We start from the raw sequence: 10,588 nt of genomic DNA, 5'->3' as shown, positions 1-10,588 counted from the left end.
TCTCGCGGGTCTGATTTGCTTCCTGAGTCCACCAACCTGTCTCTAAACCAAGCGGTGCGAGATATCAGGGCTTCCGGGGCTGACCTAGGGTTGGAAGGACCTTGCACAGCGCACTTCCTCCCAGACAAACTCGTAACACTATGGGAAACGTTTTTTGATTCAGAGCGCCAGGTTGGAGGAATGAGCCTTTGTTGTCACCACCTTACATATTTAAAGAGTTTTCAGCCAACTTTGAAACACATGACTTTCCCCTCCAGGGAATCCTGGGAAGTGTAGTTCTCTTTGCAAGGGTGCTTCAGTTGGGGTGGAGGAACATGTGGGATGGGCTTTAATGGGTAGGAGAGGATATATTAATTGCAATTCATTCCTCCAGGTGTCCACATGTGTGGGTTGTACAGAGTTTCAAAATTCCCTTCATTGGCAGCAAAATTTAAAGCATAGGAATCAGGCTGTAAAACCTTGTTTTGAGTAAGTCCATCTATGAAGTAAGCTGCCTTCCCCATTCTTACCCCACTTAACAAAGAATCAGGCAATAACTTGTGAAGTAAGTTTAAAAATAAGATTTACTTACTTTGGTTTACAGCAAGAATAGCATTAAAAACTGTGCAGGCAAAACACTTATATTTGCAGTATAACCAGCTTCAGCCAGATGCCTTGAAGCTGGAGCAAGCAGAGGAATGTCTGCATCCAGTGCTGATCAAAGGGAGGGAGAGAGAGGAACAGGAACTGCTATATGCCTCTTCCTTTCCAGGAGGAGAAATGGCGTCACACAGAGCCCTCTCTACCAATTGCATTTCTATGGTCTGAGTGCCTATCAGTAAAACTGCTCTGTGGGCCTGGCCTCTTCTCATGCTAACTAGCAAGAATGTGCATTTGTTAAGTTTGGCTGCTAGTGTCCCAGGGAGCGGGTGCATTCAGAGTGGGGAGCCAACCCAATCCATTGCATGGGCATGAGAAGGAGGAGGAAGCTGCCAGCCAGGACCACCTCCTGGGCTGATTGTAGGAAGGTGGAAGGGGGCTGGCTGAGGGCAAATTGAGGCTGGTGGGTCAGTGCCCCCATTCTCCTTACTGGGCCAGTCTCTGCTGCATCGGCACCAGTGTATGTGGGGTGTGTGATGCTGCCATGTGGCATCCATAGCACTTTTCCTTTTGCCACAGCAAAAAAGGGGACATTCCACATGTGGAACACATTTATGTTATGAGCACAACAATGGGGCAACCAGGAAATTTTGAGAGCACAAGGTTTTCAGTTGGACAATAAGAGCATTTGGTGTGGATGGGGGGCTCCAAGTCAGTTAAGGATCATGGCCAATGGCTGTGCTAGATCTGTTATCCCAGGGATGGCCAAAGAGTACCTGAGATGGACCCCAAAATGGTGCCTCCTCCCTGCCAGAGAAGAAGGGGTGAGGGTAAATCTACATTGGGAAAAAGGGGTAAAAAGGGTAGTCATTGGGGATCTGCTGCCCCAGTGGATCCAGCTGCCTGAGGCAATCACAGTCGCCTCAGTTTGCCTCTTGGTTGGGCCGGCCCTGTGTCCTCTATGAAAGCCTCAGTTTTCTATTTTTTCACTGCTGTGCTGTATTGCATTGTTTTCAGTGATCCTCCCTTCAGAAACGCAAGACCGATTTCCTGCATAGACAGGCAGTCCAGACCCCATCAGCATAATGTGAAGTATGGGCTTGTTTATTTTGCCTGCATCATCTTGCACTTATTTGCATTGACTATTGTCTTGCAAGGTCCTTCCCACAGTGGCCAAGTTGGTGTTCTTTGCCATCAGCTTTGAATTCCATGTCATGTATGCATGAGTTGAATACCACACTCCCTTCTATTAGGAAAACAGTCGGTTTAATTTTTGCTGCTACACTGTACAATTTAAGCTGTTACTGATCCATAAGAGAGCCTTGTGGTTTCTCTTAGGAGCAGTTGGTGAGAGGCTTCCTCAAACCATTTGCAAAATCCAAATATTGAAAGGCTACTATTGTCTGTTGTCATGGATGGATCACTCCCTGGTGACATTTGGATTGAATGTTTCAAGGGGACCACACTCCACAGAGACTTATGGCATCTGATGGATTCCTGATTTCTTTGGGGGATTTTCCAGTTGATGTGGCTGGCATTTCTGTTGAGACTATTGTCTCACTATGGAATGGTGAGAATGCATAGGACCATTGATTCAGTTACTCCTGAGTGCGATCCCTGTTGCATTGGAGCATGCAGAGCACATTGGAGTGACTTGTGTCTGATGAAACAGGAGGGCCAATGGCTGCAAAATTGGTGTAAGTTGTGGGATGGGGTTTTTGTTAGGTTGGAGTGGCTATAATAATTACAATTTATCCCTCCAGTCTCCCAGGTGTGTGGGTTTAAACGGAGTTTTAAAAATCCCATCCTTGACAGCATGAAATCTTAGGAAAATAAGCCGCAAAGCCTCCTTTTATTCTGAGCAATTACAGCTTATGAAATAAGCTAGCTTTCCTTTTTTTTACCTTGCATAACAAAGAATCAGGCAACAATTTACAAAGTAAATCTTAAAAATAGTGTTTTCTTACTTAATGTTCTTGCATTGGTTCACAGCAAAGGCAGCAGTAAAAAAATATGCAGGTACAGCATTCTTAATTACAAAAATACAGAGGTTAGTTTCTAAAGTCCGTCTTTGTGCCTGGATCCCAGGAACATGTCCAGTCAGCATCAGAATCATGGTGAAAAGAAGACACACAGAGAGAAAACAACAGGAAAAGGGTTTATATCTCCTGTTTCTTCCCATTACTAGAAACAGGGGAAATGACATCACACAGAGCTCTCTCTCCATCAGTTACATTCCTATGGTTTGAGTCTGCCAATCAAGCTGCTCTGGTTGTTTGCCCTTAAACTTACTAACTAGCAAGGGTATGCATTTGTTTAGTTTGACTGCAATCTCCCACATAAATGCCCATCTGAAGCTGACTGAACATGGATGAGAGCACATTATAGCTCTTAACTATGTTGGTGGTGGTGAAGAAAGCTTACTTTTTCACCACCATTGTCTCTGGCAGAGCTGTTTCAAGTGAAGAATGGGATTTTGCCATCTGATTGGGAAAGCATTGCTCTGGCTCCCTACTGAAGCTTGCTATGACAATTTTGCAGAGCACTTTAGGGCACTGGTGTCCAAACTTTCTTCAAAGAGGGCCAGATTTGATGAAGTGAAGGGCCACGAGGGCTGACCAAAGGGCCAACCAAGGTTGTTGACCTTTTTCTTAGGATTGAAGTTGTTGAGGTTTTTTTAGGATTTTACCCCAGGAAATAAACTGCCACAGGGGCTGGATCAAACCAACTGGCGGGCTGGATTAGGCCCCCAAAACAGACTTTGGATATGCCTGCTTTAGGGAAAAGGTTGTTCAGATTCAGGGAGAAATGGATGCCACAGTTAAAGTAAGTCCTACAGAGACATCCAGAACATTGCCTGTTCCATCTGTACAGGATCAGTTTCAGTTATTGCAGCCTGAGGATGAAGACTCACTCCTTGTAGGAGTGCAGCCAACCACCTGCCCTCTGTATCCTTGTCCATCTTAGTTCACCAGAGCTCCCCAAAATGGGGCAGGGAGGTACCATCCACCTTGAAGGAGCGAGTGGTGCATCCCCTTCTTAAGAGAACCTCATTGTTATTATTGACAGCTGCACGAATTATGATAGCTAGGAAGTGGAAGGGGCAAGCAGAATGTAAAATGGAAGAATGGTACAAAGAGGTTTGTTTGGGATATAGCGATTAATGATAAATTAACATGTGCCATTGAGGTAAGAAGAGGGAATATGTAGGAGAAATGATTTTGAAGAAATATGGAGGGTGTTCATAGAATTTGTACTGTTAAAACGGAAAGGGGTTAAACCAGCGCAAGAGGTGTCAAAATTTTGGGAGGTTGGAGAGTTATAATGGAATGGTCTCGGTGGTGGGGTGCACATTTATTAATTTAATAATAATAACAAATAAATAAATAAATAAAAGGGGTGAACACTTCCATCAGGAATAGGTGAGAATAAGGCAAGAAAGAAAGAAAGAAAGAAAGAAAGAAAGAAAGAAAGAAAGAAAGAAAGAAAGAAAGAAAGAAAGAATTAGTTGTTAGGACGTGGCTGAATTTTCAGAACTCCATGGGCTGAATGTCACCCCTTGAGATTCATTCATTCTTATCCTGGGGCAGATTCCCCCCCCCCCTTGCTCTGCCCTGTGCTTCTGTTAGATTGCATATTTTACAGTAAGATGTGACCCTGCATTAAACCAAGCAGAACAATTAGGTATGACTTCTACATTTTTGTGTGTACCTTTATTGCATTCTGTCCTGGCTTTTAAGTATTTTTAAATATTTGTCTTCTGAATCTTGGAAAATTTTGAGCTGCATATTGTAAAATTAATTAACATGTATAAATAAACAATTGGACAGCGCCCTCTTCCTCATGAGAGAGAGAGAGAGAGAACCTCATGAGTTCAGAGCACTTAACAATGATCTCCTGGTGGTGAATATCCCCTTTGGGGGGCAAGGTCTTCAAGAGTGTGGGGTGACCCACCTGCAGTTAAGCTTGGAGGAAGCTAATTATCTGGATTCATTTCAGTTTCATTTTGAAATTGCCTTGGTCCTCCTGGCTGATGATCTGTGTCAGTAGTGTGTGATTGTGTCTGCTTGTTCTCCTTGACCTCTCAGCAGCTTTTGATGTCATTTACCACATTATCCTTCTAGAGTGGCTCCAGGAGGTGGGGGTTTTGGGGCAGTAGTTATATTTCTGTTCTTTCGGGGGGTGTTTCCAGAAAGTAGTGAATAGGGGGCTATTGCTCAGCACCATGGGAGTCATCCTGTTGTGTCCAACAGGATTCCATCTTGTCCCTCATGCTGGTTAAACATCTATTGCCATCAGGAAATTTGGAATGAGGCACCACAGATGACCACCAGCACCCCACCCTCACTTTCACCTCTGAGGAAAGGTGGCTCAGGTGATAGACCTGTGCTTGGAAGCAGTGATGGACTGGATATGGGCCAATAAGCTGAAGTTGAAGCCTGATAAGATGAAGATGTTCTGCTTCCTGAGTTCTTGGTTCCAAGAGGTGGGGAGATGCCTGTTCTGCGTGGGGTTGTACTGCCCTAGAAGAAGCAGGTCTGTTGTTTGGGTCACTCCTGGAACCAACATTTTAAGTGGAGAACTCGTGGCACCTTTTGAATGAAAGTGACTGGGTCACTGTGCTCTATGATCTGGTAACTTTCAGACTGGATTATTGCAATACACTCAACTCGGAACAGCCCTTGAACAACTTAGAAATGCCAGCTGGGGTTCCTTTTGATTTGGGGGCCAATTCAAATTGCGCACATTAGTGTTTAAAGTCCTAAGCACCTAAAACCACAAATATACATCAGCTCCTTTTCTATACACCACCTCAGGTGTGAAAATCAGCAGAGGGGGCCTTATGGTAATTCCATCTCCCTTGGTGGTTTTTTTTGGGGGGCGGGGGGACACTCAGGAGAGGGCATTTGCTATGGAATTACCTCCTCACAGATGTACACCTTGCACTTCCATTGTATAGTTTTTGTCATTTGCTGAAGACACACTTCTCTGCCCTTTGACATCTGAGAGAGATATTTTAGAACTCAACGTATTTTGATTATGAATTGTTTCGACATTTTAATACTGCATTTTTACATTATTGTAACCCACCCTTCCGTAAGGTATAGGACAGGTACGAGATCATCATCATCCCCTATCTAAATGTTTGCTGATACGCTTAACAAGAATTGTGAAATGTTGGTGAGGTGGGCTTCCCCGTAGCCAAAGCTGAGCTGATTCTTCCTCAGGAAGAGATGGAAACATCCACAAGAGTATATTGTGGAGCTCTGTAGCTATAAAACCTGATCAATAAATAATAAATCACACACACATGTAGGAAAGCAGGCACCATCATGAGCACACGCAGAACATCTGCAAAGACCCTTAAGAGATTCTTGCAGTCGATGTTATTTTAAAAGTGGATTTTTCATACAATTTGCATTTCAAGTAAGTTTCTCTACAGGTTAGTTTTTCACAAACAATTGCTTTCACCGAAAAAAACAAATTGTGCTCCCCTCCCCCAACTAACTCCTTCACTCTCCAACTGTTATATATGTCTTTGTTTGTTTGTTTGTATGTATGTATGTACACAAAGCCTCCTGTGGGTGGGGGTAGTAGGTCCATCCTCTCCAGGCAAGAGGCTGGTGATAATGGACAGCTTCAGCCATTGACTTTCCCTGGCCTTACTGGTGAAAGGATACAGCTGCTGGAATTGTGCCCTTCTGTGTCTCTTGTCCTGGCCCCATGGTGTCCAGGCCATGGTAGCTGTTCTTGGAGATACCCATTTGTTCTCTCACCCTCCATGTTAAGGAAGCAAGGAGCTGTGATCCATACTGATGAAAATTGTTCAAGGCTGAAGCTCATTAGCAGTATTCTTGACTACTGCCCAATGGTGAGGCTAATTTGGGGAAGAAATTGTGCCTTTGTAATATTTTAGTCTTGATGTTGTCTCTTATGGGACTGATCCAAGAGCACAAACTTCTCACTTGGTTGCTTGGACCAATTTCTATTTTGGTAGTGAAATACAATGCATTTAATAGAATGTCCTTACCTGGTTTGAGGGTCTCTGATTATCAGCTTTAAGAAGAAGCTGATTAAGCTTGAATGCAGAAGCTTTGAATTTCTCTGTTGCCAAACCCAAATGGAGTGACCAGACAGAGCCTGCAGTTCCTCCGCTTGAAACTGATCAATGCTGCTATGTGAATTCCTATTGATGGCAGGCTTAAAAGAACAGCAAGGAAACAAAACATCCAGGTTGTTATTATTCATTATCATTACAGCCACAGCACAGGGGAAACAGAATCTCTCCCCCCCCCTCTCTGTGTGTGAAGGCAGGTCAAACAGTGCAAAGACAAAGGGGTAGTGGAGGGCAAGGCAAGCCAGTTCAATGGAAGTGAAGCCTGGGTATTGTGCAACTCTCTGAAATCTGCGGGCCTTTCCAGCCTCTGGGTTTTGCAAGGGCTATTTATTCACAGCTGATAAAAGACTTCTTTGCTGTGCTTGGGATAGCGACAGCTTGCTGTGGTCAGTAGATAGAGGTTGTTTCCCTTTGCATAGAAGGATATGTCAAAGGTGAAGCTTGAAGACTCCAAAAGCCAAGGGATGCCAGAAGGAGATTAGCACTGCTGACACTTTCCCCCATTGAGGAGGAGGAGGAGGGGAAATGGTCAGGGGCAGAAATGGGAGCTTTATGAGGCTGGAACAAATGGGGGGAGGGTATCCACATTTGACACATGTAGCAATGAGTGCAGACAACTGTCCAGTGACCAACAAGGTTGAGCTCATTCTTTCTCCTAACCATGCAAGCCTTAGAGCAGTGATGGGAAACGCCCAGCAAAATGAGTCCCGTCATTAATTTGGTCCATTAGGCCATTTCCCCCAAGTCATGCATACACATGAAATCATTTATGATGTCTTGTGTGAAGCAAGTAAAGACAAGGTCCTCAGTGGGTCCCTGACAAGTGGGGCTTGTCCTCGGCACCTTTTATACTTGGTACCAGAAGCAAGCCCCACTAGGACTAGGTTTCAGTCTTAATTGGTGCTGCCAAGGGAAACTGACTCCTGCCAAAAACAGGGCTTAAAGTCCACAGCGCCAATCATCTGACCAGCAGTGCCCGTCATGCCCCACTTGAATCAGCTGTGACCTTCCCTTGCAGTGGGACTTGAACACCAGCCATGCTGAAAAGTGTGGGATTTCCAGTCAAAATCACAAATGCATGATTGCCAGACTGGCAGATGAGGGGCTGATGCTCAAGAGTTCCTGAATCAATACAGAAGGGATTGTATGAGGTCACTTCCTTAGTGCTTTGGTGGGAATTTCTAACAAAGGAGATAATCTTATGTACTTCCTCCCTGTCTGAGCTCTTTCTCTCTTCTTTCAAGCCAGCAATGGAAGCAGACACACATGCCTGGGCTCTGCTCAGAGCCCAGGCTCCATTTTGGAAACGCCTTTTGTATTTTATAACTAAGAAGTAATTTTACCTGCATACTACTACTCTGATGTATTTGCTGCCTGCACTTAAATGTAAGTAAACCCTTTTGTTTATCATACTAAAATGTGTGGTTCATTCTTAGCAATGGGTGACAAAGAAGGGAAGGTCAGCAGACCACAAACAAGAATAAATTTTTTAGGAATTGCCTAAATACTAGCTTCCAGCAAGCTGCAAAAGCACATACGTGCTTTTACGCTGCCAAAAAGGTTTCACAGCCTGTTTACTCTCATATTTCTCCCACACATTTAGGTTTCAAGGGTCTAATTCTGTTACCAGGCATTGTCAGCCTGAAGATAAGCTACCTCCTTCAGTACCATGGAACTGTCTAGTAGCATGACACTGGTGGTGTGTTAAAGCTTAGGAGGCAGAGAGTGTGATTGCTTTCATGGCAAAAGGTGCACTTAATCAAGTTATTTTAAAAGCAGAAACACAGACACAGAAAATGCTAGCTAGCTAGGTATGGCTGATATTTGTTAGTTGCTATAGGCTGAATCTAGTGCTCTGTGTCTACAAGCCGAAGGACTCCAATGCAAGAGGTATCCAGCGCAACAGTTGTGCTAATAGAACTCGTGGCACAAGGGCTAAATCTGTTGTGCAACAAACATTAATAGCAACCTGCTTCTGCATTCTATTGTGCAACAATGTTCCACTGGCACAAAACTTTTCACTGGAGGGGTGAGGAAGAGAAGAAGCAACTTTAACTTAGCCCTACATTGGATTCCTCCAGACAAAAGGGGGCCCAGTGACCTAGCAATTGGGAGACAAGTACAGTAACCTCGGGTTACAAACACTTCGGGTTACAGACTCCGCTAACCCAGAAGTAGTACCTCGGGTTAAGAACTTTACCTCAGAATGAGAACAGAAATCATGTGCAGGTGGCAGAGGGAGGCCCCATTAGCTAAAGTGGTACCTCAAGTTAAGAACGGTTTCAGGTTAAGAACGGACCTCTGGAATGAATTAAGTTTGTAACCAGAGGGACCACTGTACTAGGATCCAGCTGCTGAGTCTGTTTTTAAAACATCACTAGAAGCAACCAGGATTGGGTGACATGACCATGTCTCCTTTCTTGAAGTGCATCATGTGCACCACATATTGAGGTTTCCAAGCAACAGGAGGTAAGCCCCTTTCTGACCAAAACCACACGGACGACCAGAGTACAATCCTCGCAGGAGACAAAGAGCAAGCGATGTGGCTGTCTCAGCAGAGCTGGGCGGCCAAGGGACTCCTTTTTGCACCGCATCTCACCTGTCTCTCTCAGTGAGCAGAGGCCACGTGGCTCTGGCAGAATGCTGATGCCCCCCCCCCCGCGTCTTCCACACAAGACGAGAAGCCGGAAGACCACCACTCCAGCCAGCACAGTGGTAGGAGTGGTGGTCTTCTGGCTTCTCGTCGTCTTAGTTTCCTGGTTGCTGGAAGCCCAGCGCTCGCCCAGCCTTTACGAGACAAAAGATTCTGTTTAGGGAAGCTTTTAATGTTTGATGCATTACTGTATTTTAATATTTTGTTGGAAGCCGCCCACAGTGGCTGGGGAAGCCCAGCCAGATGGGCGGGGTATAAATTATTATTATTATTATTATTATTATTATTATTATTATTATTATTATTCTGGCAGGTGCAAATATAAAGCACCTGATTTGCAACTGTTGAAGCTGGGAAGTGAGGAATCGCAGCATGGAGTCCTTCTACCCTCAGTTCTCTCCCTAAGTGGCAACAGCAGCAGCAGCACGTGGCAGTAAACGGAGACTGGTTTTCAAGGCTGATCTGCTGCTTGTGACGTCATGAATAATGTCTCTCTGTTAGCGACGGACAGACGCATACAAAGCAGACCATTCAGACTAGAAGACACCAATACTTTTCCTGACAGGTTCCTTCATGGATGTCTTAATAGGGAACCATCATAAGATTAACATTCTGTTGCTTTTGAAATTTGTTTGTGGCTGGGGGGTTTTTGTTATTGTTTTATTATGTATTTTGTATTCTCATTTTGTATCTTTCTGTTGTGAACCGCCCTGGGACCTTCGGGTCAAGGGCGGTATGCAAATTTAATGAATAATAATAATAAACTGCTGTAATTAAGAATTTCCTTTCGTTGACCCTTTGGTATAGTATTGCTGGCTAACAAGGGGGAAATGTGTGTGTGTGTGTGTGTGTATATATATATATATATTGCTACACACTGTTGCCACTTAATATTAATCTAACCATCAACAACAAGGAGAAATAGCCCCGGAACCTATTTTCCCTTGCTGGCTGAAAAACTGTAAGGTTCTGTCCCCCGCATTTGGCGTGGAGAGACCAGCCGTGCCTGCGCTCCTGATTGCTCCACCAGCCTTTCAAAGGGGGCGGCAGGCGGCTCAGGAACGATGCTCTCTGAAATCTTCCCGGGCCGTCCTGTCATTGAGGTCCCTCTGACTGGCAGAAGACAATGTCGCCCGCAGGTCGGTCTTCTGGGCCAGTGGCAGAGAGTTAGGATCAGCCTGTCTTCGCCCTGCGAACTCCCTGCTTGATGGAGTGGCAAAACGGGTCAGGTTTGAGCA

At 44.8% G+C, this 10,588-nt stretch overlaps 1 long non-coding RNA gene across 1 annotated transcript; it reads right to left on the bottom strand.

Moving 5' to 3' along the window:
* Nucleotides 1-4,430: 4,430 nt before the first annotated feature.
* LOC309518681 lies at nucleotides 4,431-10,115 on the bottom strand. The gene is made up of 3 exons (XR_014213586.1): nucleotides 9,681-10,115; nucleotides 6,611-6,766; nucleotides 4,431-5,102 (listed from the first exon to the last, which is right to left on the bottom strand). It is a non-coding gene; the product is annotated as an uncharacterized lncRNA (long non-coding RNA).
* Between the last annotated feature and the right edge of the window lie 473 nt (nucleotides 10,116-10,588).

The sequence above is a fragment of the Podarcis vaucheri genome (assembly GCF_965113315.1).
Source record: "Podarcis vaucheri genome assembly, chromosome: 14".
Taxonomy (NCBI): Eukaryota; Metazoa; Chordata; class Lepidosauria; order Squamata; family Lacertidae; genus Podarcis; species Podarcis vaucheri.
This window is presented reverse-complemented; position numbering and strand designations above follow the sequence as displayed.